We start from the raw sequence: 8187 nt of genomic DNA on the forward strand, positions 1-8187 counted from the left end.
GGGTCAAGTGACTTGCCCAGGGTCACACAGCTGGGAAGTGTCTGAGGGTGGCTTTGAACCTAGGACCTCCCATCTCTAGGCCTGGTTCTCAATCCACTGAGCTACCCAGCTGCCCCCCCCCCCATTAAAGCATCTTTTATTCCATTATTTTGTATTCAGTAAGAATTTTTTAAAATACGAGAGGATATCTACATAAAATTCTTTCCAATGCATTGGCAGGATTGTTTTTTTCTTATCTTATGTCTTATGAAAAACTGCCACGTTTAAACCTCTCAATACATCAATATTGAGAAAAATATAATTTAGATTTATTTGTGAGAAGACAGCAATTCTCTGCGTAACTACATACAGAGGTGAACTGTATCAAAAGTTCACAGTGGTATTCAACCACTAGCTTTCTTCAAAGCAACTTAAGCTTTAGCAATTCAAGAGAACGAACAGATGAAGACTTTAAATAAAGTGATAAATCTATTAATATAGATCATGCTGCTCAAAAAGTCACTCTTACTATTTACGAGATGAAACAAGAACTTGAAAAGGGTATGCTTAATAAGCAGGTTTATTCTAATTGACTTTACATTCACTAAAAAAACACCATACTCTAGAATAAGACTGTATAAATTAACACTGCATATATCATTATTTACTCTTCTCAATATTTGAACATTTATAAAGCTTAATGGGCTCCTGAAAGGTCATTAAGCATTCCTGGTGACATGTTTTACCTTCCTTTAAGGGAAATTTATGAGAATAATGAAATACCAACAAATCCCTGCATGAACTTGTGGTCTAATTACTTAGGAAACATACAAAATCTTACATTTTATAAAATGCCATTTCAATAGAAGAAAAGGGCACTAAAAGAAACACATTGACCAGAGTTTATGGTATTAAAAGGTGGTGTTTTCTTGTATCAAGTTTCTTTCATTAGTCACCATCTTTAGAACCAGTTTTGCTCAAATGCTTAACTACATCTACCTGGTTCCAGTCTCATGGAAGTGATCTTTGTGATTCATCTTTGTGATCTATCTTATCTGCCAGCTTCTATTTCTGGGTTTTTGAAAGCTGTTCTTTTTTCTAATTTTTTTTTCTTATGTGTAGAAGCTGTATGAGGAGGAGTTTCAACTGAACTAATATTGCTTATTGATATCACTGGATGAACAGGATGATGATTCTCCATGAAGCTCTTTATTGTCCTTGGCATATTCAAACAGTGTATATGTCATAGCAGTTCCAAGATTAACTTCTTCCTGTAATTTAGCCAGAATATTTTGCTTTATGGCTGATAATAGGTGTTGAAAAAAGCATTCATAATTTATGGTTTATTTTGGGATTTTGGTTTTTGTATCAGTGTGCTCTTACAACAATGACCAATATGGTAGGGAGTTTTGTATGATAATAAAATAAACAATAAATCTATATGTTTAGAAGTTAAAAAAAAAGAAAAAAAGCATTCATATTTGTGATTGGAGCTGTTTGTGGATGTTTTTCAGTCCTAAACTTCTATTAAGAAGACTCTGGGATCCCCATTTTTACTTATCCTATACTGAAATGAAACTGGACCTAGTTCTCTGAAATTTTTACCACCTTCATAAACAGAATGCAATGCATCCAGCTTCATCTCTTGGTCTTTGTTGGCACTCATCACTCTGGCACAGAGGATGGGGAGGCAGGTGGCTGAGGGAGAGAAGAGGAGGTGACCAAGGCAGGAGTCAGCACCAAGAGGGTGGAATAACCCCTTCACCTCCTGATATCATCTAGCCTCAAACTAACATTTTAATGGGAGAGACAAAATGCAAATAACTGAGTATGTGTAGATATATACAAAATAAATCGAGTTAATTTCTGAATGAAAGGTACTAACTGGGGTTCATAACCTGGAGTCCATAAGCTTATTTTTAATGATATTTTGATAATTTAAAAAAAAAACCCTTACCTTCTGTCTTAGAGTTGATTCCACATTTCATTTTCAAGGCAGAAGAGTAGTAAGGGTTAGGCAATTGAGGTTAAGTGACTTGCCCATGGCCACACAGCTGGGAAGTGTCTGAGACCAGATTTGAACCCCTGTCTCTAGGCCTGGCTCTCTATCCTCTGAGCCACCTAGCTGCCCCTTGATAATTGTTTTTTAATAAAATTTGTTTCCTCCGTAATCCTATGCATCTTTTTAAAAAAAAATTTTTTAAACCCTTAACTTCTGTGTATTGGCTCCTAGGTGGAAGAGTGGTAAGGGTGGGCAATGGGGGTCAAGTGACTTGCCCAGAGTCACACAGCTGGGAAGTGTCTGAGGCCAGATTTGAACCTAGGATCTCCCGTCTCTAGGCCTGGCTCTCAAATTCCTATGCATCTTATTTTATGTCTTTAAAGACATTCTGAGAAGGGGTCCATAGGTTTCATCAAGTAGGGAGAGGGCCCCATGACACAAAAAAAATGTGAAGAATTATTTCCTTAATAGGTGGGAGTGGGTGTAAGGACCAGGAAAGTTCTTCTGTAGAAGGTAGAATTTGAGCTGAGACTTGAGGTGTATATGAGGTAGAACATTCAAGGCATGGAGGACAATCAGTCAGGCAATAGTCAACAAGCATTTATGAAGCACCTACTCCATGCCATGCTCTGTGCTAAGTGTTAAGGATACAAAGAAAAAGTAAATCAGGTTTCTGTTCCAAATTGCCTTCCAGAATGATTGGACCAATTCACAACTCTACTACCAGTATATTAGTGTCCCAATTTTGCTACAACCCCTCCAACATTTATTATTTTCCTTTACTATCATATTGGCCAATCTGCTAGTTGTGAGGTGGTACATCAGAGTTGTTTTGATTTTCTCTAATTATGAGAGATTTAGAACACTTTTTCATGTGTTTATTGAAGTTTTGATTTCATTATCTGAAAACTGCCTATTCATGTCCCTTGACCATTAATCAATTGGGTTCTTATTATGTAAAAGTATGTTATCTCAGGTTTCAGGATTTTCGTTTGTGTGTTTGTTTCTTCCTGAGCCCTATTTAGTTATTGCAGTTTTTATAGTCCAGAGTCAAATGCTCTCCTAGTCCTCCCCTCAAGCCCCAGTTGGTTGAAGACCTTAGGAACTCCAACAAGAACCTGCCACTGCAACTGCAAGCAGCTGCTCTGCCTTTCCCTCTGGCAACAACCAGGACTCCACTCTCTTGGGAGTGACCACAGCTGAGGGTGCCCCAATCCCTCAGTAACCACATGCACTGTTGTGCTCTTCCTCTTCATTCCTTCCTCTCTTCCCACAGCAACCCAGGGCGGAGTAGGTGTCCATTCTTTCTTGGGCCGCCAAAGTCCCTTGTTTGTTAGCAATGAGGCTTGAATTCCTGCCCCTAGGGCCTGGTACCCACCAACCCTGTCCCTATCTGTGGGCCAGCCAGGGTCTCCTAAACTGAAGCTGCAGGAGACATAGCTGCTTCTAGAGCTCTCCACCTGATGAGTCAGATTCCAGAGGTATCCTGTGGCATGAAGACTACCCATGGCTCAGCAAACAAGGTTAAGTTCCTAATCCTGTCCTCTGGTGCTACCTTGTGGATTCCTTCTGTTTACTCTATTCTTGCTACCAGGGCCTATGATAGTAGGACTGAGGCCAGGGAAATAAAAAACCTTCTTCCCTATTTATCCTTGGCTATTCAGCTTCATTCTGAATTCTTATCTATTTTTGTTGCTTTTAATGTTAATTTTATAGAGTTATTTTGGATTGTTTGCAGGGGGTTTTAGGGAGGCAAGAAAGATTTATACCCTCTTCTGCCATCTTCCCATAATGCATCATCCCAGGCTATTTCTTAATTTTTGACTTTATTTTAGAATTGGGTTTTGCTCACCTGGATAGGTGGAGGCCATTCTTTCAAGCTAAAGGACTTTTTCCCCCCTTGCTGTTTTCACAGCTAGTTTTTTTTGGGGGGGTGGGTGGGTGTTATAAGGTTGTGGTTACTACTCTACTTGTCTTTTCTTTGGACCTTATGCAGGAAGGGCTCACTTGCAATTGGATTTGCCCTCTTTGCCCTAGAACTGCGACCTGGAGCTGTGTAATAGGCAATGGAGTTGTCAAATGATACCCAGTGCTCCAACAAGGGTACTCTGTAATCCTTTTTTTTTTTTAATCAGTTTTTCTAACCCTTTATGGTTTCTGGGTGGTGAGAGCTCCTAGAGTTATCACTGTTGCTGCTGCCCCACTGCCACCACTGCCCCATTCTTCAAGGCCCACCACTTGTGTTGCCACCATTCTGCTCTGGGCTAGCTCTCACCATAGTGTTATAAACCTCTCCTTCCAATCTCATAAATTGCCTTGGATTGGAAAAAGTCTCATCCTGATCCTTTATTGGCTATGCCACTCCAGAATTTAATTTGGCAAGTTATTTTGAAGTTGTGAGGAATGTTGTGAAAGTTTGGCTTCAGTGTTCCATTTACTCTGCCATCTTGCCATTAAAACTTAATCATAGGGGGGTAGCTGGGTAGCTCAGTGGAGTGAGAGTCAGGCCTAGAGACAGGAGGTCCTAGGTTCAAACCCGGCCTCAGCCACTTCCCAGCTGTGTGACCCTGGGCAGGTCACTTGACCCCCATTGCCCACCCTTACCAATCTTCCACTTATGAGACAATACACCGAAGTACAAGGGTTTAAAAAAAAAACTTAATCATAAAAGCTTTATTAAACAAGAGGGTAGAAGTAAGAATAATCAATAACATTACTATGTACCTACAAATGTAGGTTGCACTCTTCTACCAATGCACAGTTGGGGAGAGAGAGCACAGACTTAAAGAAACCTAGCATGGAGGCATAAAAGTAGGGAAACCTATTTGCCTGGAGGCAAAGCTTGATTTTTTTGGTATCTGCAGGGAAAAGTCTAAATGATATCACCAACTGGTCAATGTCACTCATTTTCTAAACCTCTATGCTTTTCTGCTAGTCAGAGCCACTTTTCTGCTGGTTGTTATTCTTGGGCTTTTGAAGTAGTATTTAGTTCTTTTAGTAAAAGCAGAGACCCTAATCCTGGAGTCTATAGAGCTATTCAGACTTGCTGCCTGGCTGAGCATCGAGGCAGTTTTAGCTTTCTCAGCAAAAGTGTCCCAAGTCAGAATTCCACAGAGCTATTCAGATCACTCATGAAGCTCTGGAGGGAATTTCACATCTCAGATTATAGGTGATAGTAAAGGGCAAGGCAGACTAGATTTTTCTTTCCCCAGCCAGGTCTTCAAGCAGTGGAAAAATTTTCTTTCCTCCCACTAGTTTTTTCAGACAGCAGAACTTTCTTCCCATCTCCCTTTCCTCTCCTCCCCTCCTTCCCTCTCTTCCTCTCTTCTCTTTTCTTCTCCTGTCACTTACTTGTTGCTAACTTGAACTTTTGGGTGCTAACCCTGGTTTGAGCCTGACTTTTGCTTCAATTCAAGGTTTTTCTTGAAGAAAGTGACTTACCTCCTCCTTAGGATGAAAAGTCAAAATTTGTATTTCTTTTAGACTTGCCATAGACAAGCAATATACAATTGTCCCATAGTTACCAAAAGTTCTGGCTATCAGGCTTTCTCAACTATCCTCGTTAACTTCTGCACAGTAGTCATATATGATTGAACTGCTTAGAAAAAAGACAAAAGACACTTTGGCCATCATTACCTTTAGTAAATTCATTGTCTCCGAGAGGCTGATTTCGCTTGGATCCTCTCAGAATGACCTGTTTCTGACCAAGAACTGAGAGACTGCTTTTCTCAAATGAGTAAATGTCCTTCCCCTCCTTTTCTTTCAATAAGTAAAAGTCCAGATTAGAAAGAGTCGTTACTTTACGCAATGCTCGGGCACCAACCTCCAAAAGATTTCCTTGACAGTAAGCTTTCTTGGAGAAGCAAAAGGATCCTAAACAGATTACTTAGTAGGCAAAGTTCTAAAACTATACCATAAATATAGAGGAAGTAGGGGAAAGATTTCTGGAGCTTGTCATCTTGTTATTGCCCAGCAATTACCCAAAATGTTTCTACCTGCAAAGAGTCTAATGAGCTATTCGAACACTGTTTTCTGTACTTATATTTTTTGTTCATGAGCTCACATTAGCCTTATGCATTTTATGCATTTTCAATGATGGGTGAAATAAATACTATTCTGTATCCAATACCCATATATTATAGCAAGTATATATGTAGGAGTTAGAGCCCTGTAGCTCAAAATTGGGGAAACCTATATGTAAACCATTTTGTTGTCCAGCTATTTCAATCATGTCTGACTATTCATGAACCCCAGTGGAGGTTTTCTTGGCAAAGATACTGGAATGGTTTGCCATTTCCATCTCTAGCTCATTTTATGGATGAGGAAACAGAGGCAGTCAAGGATAAATGACTTGCCCAGGGTCACACAGCCAGTAAGCATATGAAGTTGAATTTGAACTTTGGTCTTCCTGACTTTCTGCCAAGTGCTCTGTACACTGTGCCACCTCGCTGCCCCAAGTGACCCATTCCTAAACTTAATTTGGATTTCTGTGGAGTACAGCTGATGTGGGCATGAGTTGAAGGGAGACAAATACTGCCTTTGGGTATGAATTAATTTATTCCATTTGAGCCCAGAGTCATTGGTGACATGGTGAGGGGTGACATTTATCAGTGTCTCCCCATTAGAGTATGTAGTTTCTCCCAGACAGAATATGAATTCCTTGACAAGAAAGACTCTCTGGCTTTTATTTTTATATATTCAGTGCCTAATAGAAGCAGATAGTAAATATTTAATAAATGCTTGTTGATTTGCATTGTGGTGGACTCTGCAGTATGGTAATATGATTCAGCATGTGACTAGAAGAAGAAGATACTGGGGATAAGCTAGGGTTGGAATTTGGTAAGGAATGTTGGGTTTTTAGGTGGAATTTGCAGTTCAACAGGTCCTCAAGTCCATGTAGTCCAATCTTCTGCTATATTAAAAGAGATTCAAATATATCTGAAAGATATTGAACAAAAATTAGTGTATTAAGTGTATTTTTTTGTATCTAGACAAACTAAATAGTCTCAGGAAGTGGCATAAATATTACATATATTGTCTATTAGATGCAGTCAACACACATATATATATATATATATTTTTTTTTTTAAGCTCTTACTTTCTATCTTAGAATCAATACTGTGCATTGGTTCCAAGGCAGATGAGTGTGAACCAGTGATGGGCAAACTTTTTAAAGAGGGGGCCAAAGGAAAGGAAATGCTCATCTGTCAGTCTGTTTCTAAGGCAACTCTTTCTAAAATTCATTGTACTGTATCCTACTCATTGTATTCATCAGATTAGGAATAATGTCGTGCAGCCGGATAGAACATTTCAGGGGGCCACATCTGGCCCACAAGCCATAGTTTGCCTATCACTGGAAAGGCTAGGCAATTGGGGTTAAAGGACTTGCCCAGCACCAGACATATAGGAAGTGTATGAAGGGAGACTTAAACCTAGGACTTCCCATCTCTAGATCTGGCTCTCAATTCACAGAGCCACCTAGCTGCCCCTCAGTCAGTGTGTTTTTGGTGTTGCTTTTTTTCTCTTTATTTCTTAATCTTTAGCTCAAAAAACTTGACTGATTTTCCATTTTTTAGAAGATAAGACACAAACTTCTTATCCTGGTATTTACACTACCCCCTTTATTCTGGCTTCAGCTTTTACATTACTCATAATCAAACATCCTGGAGTATGTAGAATTGGAATACTAATAATAGCTAGCATCTAGGTAGCAACTACTTTAGGCCAGACACTTTGCTGAGTGTTTTACAAACATTACTTCATTTGATCCTCACAACAATCTTGTGATACAAGTTCTGTTTTTATCCCCATTTTATAGTTGAAGAAACAGAGGCAGATAGTGATTAATTAACTTGCCCAGGGACTCATAGTTAAGTAAGAATCTGAGGCCAGATTTGAATTCTGGTCTTTCGGACTCCAAGTCTGGAATATGCTATCTAGCTGCCTTTATATGACTACTTCTTTCCTAAACTCATCTGACCTTCTCCCACCCCTGTGAGAGGTTTTTCTTGATAGATAGACTATTTCTTATCCAGAGCCCATTCTTTTTATGTATCTTTCTGCTTTGATTCTTATTCATGACCCAATTCAGTGCTATCAGATAGCTACCTATCTTCTCTGTAAAACTTTTCCTGCTCCCCTCTTTTGAAAGTTATTGTGATATAAAGTGGAAAAACTTTTGATTGGAGTAAGTAATGACCTGGATT

The 8187-nt window shown here is 39.4% G+C and overlaps 1 pseudogene; it reads right to left on the minus strand.

Moving 5' to 3' along the window:
- Positions 1–927: 927 nt before the first annotated feature.
- On the minus strand, positions 928–1645 carry LOC123238990 (annotated as a pseudogene).
- Positions 1646–8187: the final 6542 nt, after the last annotated feature.

This window comes from Gracilinanus agilis, chromosome 3, assembly GCF_016433145.1.
Source record: "Gracilinanus agilis isolate LMUSP501 chromosome 3, AgileGrace, whole genome shotgun sequence".
NCBI lineage: Eukaryota > Metazoa > Chordata > Mammalia > Didelphimorphia > Didelphidae > Gracilinanus > Gracilinanus agilis.